This window comes from Zea mays, chromosome 7, assembly GCF_902167145.1.
Source record: "Zea mays cultivar B73 chromosome 7, Zm-B73-REFERENCE-NAM-5.0, whole genome shotgun sequence".
NCBI lineage: Eukaryota > Viridiplantae > Streptophyta > Magnoliopsida > Poales > Poaceae > Zea > Zea mays.
Window position 1 is genome coordinate 99310483 of NC_050102.1, and position 5735 is coordinate 99316217.

At 39.2% G+C, this 5735-nt stretch overlaps 2 long non-coding RNA genes across 2 annotated transcripts; both read right to left on the bottom strand.

Annotated features, from left to right (window-relative positions):
• Positions 1-1006: 1006 nt before the first annotated feature.
• On the bottom strand, positions 1007-2075 carry LOC109940857 (uncharacterized). The gene is made up of 2 exons (XR_002263570.1): positions 1698-2075; positions 1007-1505 (listed from the first exon to the last, which is right to left on the bottom strand). It is a non-coding gene; the product is annotated as an uncharacterized lncRNA (long non-coding RNA).
• Positions 2076-3224: 1149 nt separating this feature from the next.
• LOC109941010 (uncharacterized) lies at positions 3225-4528 on the bottom strand. The gene is made up of 3 exons (XR_002263856.1): positions 4402-4528; positions 3833-3902; positions 3225-3287 (listed from the first exon to the last, which is right to left on the bottom strand). It is a non-coding gene; the product is annotated as an uncharacterized lncRNA (long non-coding RNA).
• Between the last annotated feature and the right edge of the window lie 1207 nt (positions 4529-5735).

The following is a 5735-nucleotide window of genomic DNA, read 5'->3' on the forward strand; positions in this document are numbered from 1 at the left end:
TTCCCCAAAGATTTTGAATCAAAACACCCCTCAAGAATATTCATATCAAGTTACTACTCCCAAGATAAAAATATTTTCAAAATAAAAGATACCTAGACAAACTAAAATACCTTGGAATGGATTATATAGAAGAATTATAATTAAACTATTTCTTAATATATAATCTACAATATAAATTATATTTCCCTAAAACTAATAAGGTGTGAACATTCCTCTATTATATGATTGGAAGCATGTATAAAAGAACTAAAATAAAACAAAGATATAAAAAAATAATACTTTTGCATTCATACCAGAGATTTTGAATTGTTCATATAAAAGCTAATTGAGACCTTGCCCTCATATTTGAATTTGAACCATAAATTTAAACTTGAATTTGAAATGAGGAGTTAGAAATAGGAAAAAAAATAAAAGAAGCACCCGTGCTCGTGCTTGGGCCAAATCTGGCCTCAGCCCACTTACCACCCCGCTAACCCCGATTCTACACTACTACAAATCGTGTTATATGAGACGGTTAATTTTTAGTTATTAAGACGCTTATGATGTGTCCAAATTTGATGGAGTCACAAAAGATGTTCCGTTTTTAAGATGGTTATAAACCGTCTTAAAAGATATTAAATAAGACATTTTTTAAATTTATAACCGTCTAAAAAAAGAATTTGTTACGTCATTTTGTCCAATGAACCGTCTTACATTAGGTTTTGTTTAAGACACTTCTTTGAAAGAATGTCGAAAATACGAACATTATAAGTCACAAAGTATTTTTCAAACTGACTAGAATAGCCTATAATAATAGACACTCGCAACAGAAAAACCATCTTATTTAGGAGACTGATATTGGACGTTTTAAAAACCATCTTATTTAGGAGACTGATATTATACGTTTTGAGAAATGTCTTATTAAGATTTGAAACGACTTACTTGGCAGTATATTCTTAAATTACCACATTATAATAATTTAAAAGAGAAAAATACATACACATATATTTAATAACACTATAATTAATATAATATAGATAAATAACATTCAATATCTCATAAATAAGCATTGTCAAATAACTCATACATAAGTGTACTCTAAATTTAAAGTTGCTCATCAACTGTTTGTGCTAACATTGAGCCTAACTAAGTATATAACTTGATACATATGTATGAACTCCGACGGTTCAATATAAATAAGTGTACTCTAAATTGAGCCTAACTAAGTATATAATTTGACGTCAATGCTCTCATTGTGGTTTTCATCAGATACATATGATCTTTCTGAAAGGGGAAATATTCCATCTCGGCCATGGAAAAGCTTGAATGCTGACTCAAAGCCTGACCCTTCCTCAAAAATTGGACCCTTGCCTCCTTGAGCAGCTACTGGCAAAGCAGAAGAGAGGGAAAAGGTTGTAGCTCCATTGATATTCCTCAGGAATGGGCATCTCTCAACATCTGGGTGTCCAAAAAGGTTTTGCGGTGATACTGATTCACTGAGAAAGCTGCCAAAAAACATTTCCATCCTGGCAACAGCAAAATCAGATGCACATTAGCAAGTAATGACCTAGCAGGATGTGTATTTGATCTTGGATGACGAACATCAACACATATATACATATCAGTGATGCACTGATACTACAAGTAGTTGAATGCCTCAAAGAAACATAGAGAGCCAGGAAGAAAACATGCATGATTAAACATAACCATTTTGTCACCTGATAATTGACTCATACATCACCTTACTGCCTGGTGTCTGCTGGCCTGCTGTAAATAGAACATGCTTTGCCTAGCTGAAAATAGAACAGGCATGGTACAGTTTAAAGCCATAATGACTAGCAGGATTTTTAATAGCATATCTGGATGGCTTCATTGTGTCCAACAGAACCATGTAAAGTAACTGGGACCAACTCCTGCAATGAATGGAGATGTAATGGGACCATAACATTAGGAGATGGCAAAAGAAGTGGTTTCAGGAGAAAATAACCTGAAAGAGCATCTTGACTGTCAAGGTCGTGTCACTGCACATCAAACAAAATTTGCTAAATGGACTGTATTATATAAATAAAATGAAGTGAGTATAGGTTAATTCAACAAAAGATATTGCAGTGTTGATTAAAGAAGCCTATTAGTCACCCTTCACTCATCGCTTGCACTGTTTACATAATATAGTTTAAAACAGAAGATAGGAGATGAGTAAGGTGTTGTGTTGATGATAGCCTGTAAGCCACAAAGAGAAAGACACCTGAGCAGTTGAATGGTCTACTGCTGCTATGTGACTACTGGCTTTGATAAGGGGATCGGACTGGCCCCACCATCAGTTCCGTTTTGGTCAGAAAATGGGGACTTAAAACTTCTGCAAAACCACTTCATCGACCTACTCAAGCCTGAACAACCTTGCTGGCTGCTGCCAAATCCAAAGCAATACCATATTCGAGCTATTCACACAGCTAAGAAATAAAAGCAAAATTGGGACTATTGATCAGTCTCTAATTGAAATTATGGGAACAATAACTAACCACAGCTGATGTTGAAAACAATCATATTACTACTTAGCATTTGGATGGCACAATTTAAGTGGTGTCAACAACACAGGAGATTGGACGGCTTGAGGAGCTGAGATTAGGCTGCAGTGCAGAACTAATTCTCATCAAAAATGGAAGTGGACTAGTGGAGCACAACTAGATGTGACTCAAACACATTTGCTCTAGGTCACACGAGCGCGGAACGAACTGAAAGAAACAGCAGGTAGAACCTACAGAGAAGTATTCTGGGGAATGGGCATATATACCTTGGCGGCGCGGGTGAGGCGATCACCGCTCTCGCCGACGGAGATGTTGAGCACGAGCTTCTGGACCTTCATCTCCTGCATCGGGTTCGACTGCTTCTTCTCCGACGCCTAAAATCGCAGGCACCACCATGACACATCGTTAGAATCGCACACGCGCGAGGAACGAATGATTCGGTGGGCAGAAAAAAAATAGAGCTGAATGGAATCAACATTATCAACACTAATAACAGGTTTAAAGACTGAAGTAATTGCCATCAATTCAATCTCTAAATACTTCCCCTTAGTACATAATAAGGTGAAATGGTGGAACCAAATGTTCCTCTTTTTAGTTCTGACTTTACAATATACTTGCTCAATGGAGTTCACATATTGATGAATGATGATTAATCATATATGTCTGAATAAAACAGTTACCTGCACTTTGGATGAACTGGATGTATATTTTTTGTGATATCCACTGTCCATGTGTGCAACGAGGATCTTCAAGGCTCACATCACCGACGCCATTGCAGCAAGCCTAACAACAGTCGAAACATGCATTAGGATTTAGGAGTCAACTAAAATAACAAAGAACACTGCATCAAAGAAAGAAAAAAAAGAAAGGGACATCATGTCTTCAAATAACACGTCGCAGCAGCGGCGCCCAACTCTGGAGAAGACACCAAACGACAATGGTTGAAGAGTGTCTTAGGCTATGGATGAAGGGAAAGGAAAGGTGGAGGTAGCAATGCTAGAGTGGGTCTATAGCTATATAGCAATGATGACAGAAACGACACATTGCCACCATGTATTAAGCTAACTCCAAATAACAGTATGTTGCCTTACTTGAATTTGCTGTACTAAGACGATTATATAGGCAATACTGATTTTTCAATGGTCAGAGAATCATTAAACATATAGAACATCATAGAATCATAAATTAACCAAGTCCAAAAATGTAACTCATGAATGATCCCTAGAACCCGGACCCCAAATTTCGCTTCAAGGTTGTAAGCACTGATTAGATATTCAGATAGAAGTAGGGAGGGAAATCATATTCAGTACAGGCTACAGAGAACACACCTTGCTCGGTGATGGAGACGGGGAAGCTCACTGCCTTGGCTTGGGTGTGCGCCACTTGGATGAGCTGCTGCTGTAGCACGAACATCAAAATCTTCATAATCAAACCAAAATCAGTAATATAATTAACTTGGTGCTCTAAATTGAACCTGGACTGGCCCTGCAAGAAAATGATACTTTTGCAGGGAGAAATTTTATGTGTTCCCTACAAGTCCCTTTGCTCGAGGAGAGATTGATCAGCAATGTTGTAGCTAAATGTTCAAGTGAAAAATTCCTCTCATCAATTTTGGACATGTAAGTTCTATATCCTTGACCATTTCATTTTTCTCTAGTAATTCCCTAACCGCACGATTCAACAATCGAGAATCAAGCTCACAACCAGCATTCTCCATGGATGAAAACATATCGTCTGCCTCTTCCACCAATCCTTCTTTTATAAGACGAGAGTACGCTGGTCTAAGAGACAAAGACCCATCTAAACTCTAGCAACGCGCGCTACAATGAACAGCTAACACAGGCACATACATAATCGTGGGAGTGGGGGACTAGGGAGAGGACAGCGCAATCCATACCAGAACCTTGGGAGAGGAGATGGCGGACCATCTCGTCGGGGCCCATGCCACACTCGCGCAGTGCGGCGTAGATCTCTGCCTCGAGCCGGTTTTCAGATGCTCAACGCAGATGCACGCCATACCTGCCTCCTGGACAGTGCGGGTGGGGGCGGTTGCGACATGGCGCGAGAGAGATGGGGCTCTAGAGGCGGGGCCGTGTCCATCGGTGTCGAGCAGGACGGCGCACGTATAGGTGGAGGGGAGCTTCTAGAGGAGGCCGAGCCTGCCACGACGGTGGCGCGTCAGGGGGCGAGGGGGAGGATGGAGGGGACGACAACGAGGCGGCACAGAGGCCGCACGCAGCGAGGCAGAGGCGATGGAGGGGGTCGTGCTTGTCGCCATCGTCGTTGCGGTAGCGGTGGCGGAACAGAAAGAGGCGGAACCGGCAAGGGTTTGGGTTGCGGGACCGGGAGGCTGAATCTGGTTAGGGTTCAGGTGAGGACTGCAATTTAGATGTTGAATTTCCTTTGTTGAGTCCAAATATCTAAGGCTATCTCCAGCCGATCTCCTATCACATCCTCTATTCCAAACTTCACTCTACAAATAGTATCAAACAATATTATCAATAGTCACGCATCCCTATTTTACTCTACCCGTGGGAGACAGTTTGAAGTCACCGAGTTTTTAAAGTTTGACAATATAAATGTAAAAGTACCGATATATATTCAACATAGGATAGGTATAGCTTACTAAAGCCCTTGATGCATGAATGATAGGAGTTAAAGCAAAATATATGTTGTGTGACATTAATGATCGAATCACATGTGGGTCTATTTTACCATCTGTATCAAGTTACAAAGATAAGTTTTACATTTTATATATATCATGAAACTAAGCTGAATTTACTATTTAGTACATTTTTTCACAATACGTCTTTTTGAAATATGGTACGAAGATGGTTTTATATTTAGAAGTGTCTAATATACTCACTAACATTTAAAATAATCCATATAGTCTAGACGACTAATAATATCTTTATTTAAGATGGTTTCATATACACAAGTGTCTAATAAGCTAACCAAAATATAAGACAGTTCTTGCAATCTTAATGACTCAAAAGGTATATTCATTTGAGACGGTTTTCAATAACAATCCGTCTTAAATCAATAAGAGACATTTCTTACGATGTAACTGTCTCAAAACACTTCTTTATTAAAGACGGATCTCCAATAAACCGTCTTATCTTACTCATCACCATATGATAAAAGGCGCTTCTATAAAATACATTGATATCTGTCTTAAAATGTGCGTCTTAAATAAGCATATCTCTAGTAGTGCTACTCCCTGACACCAAT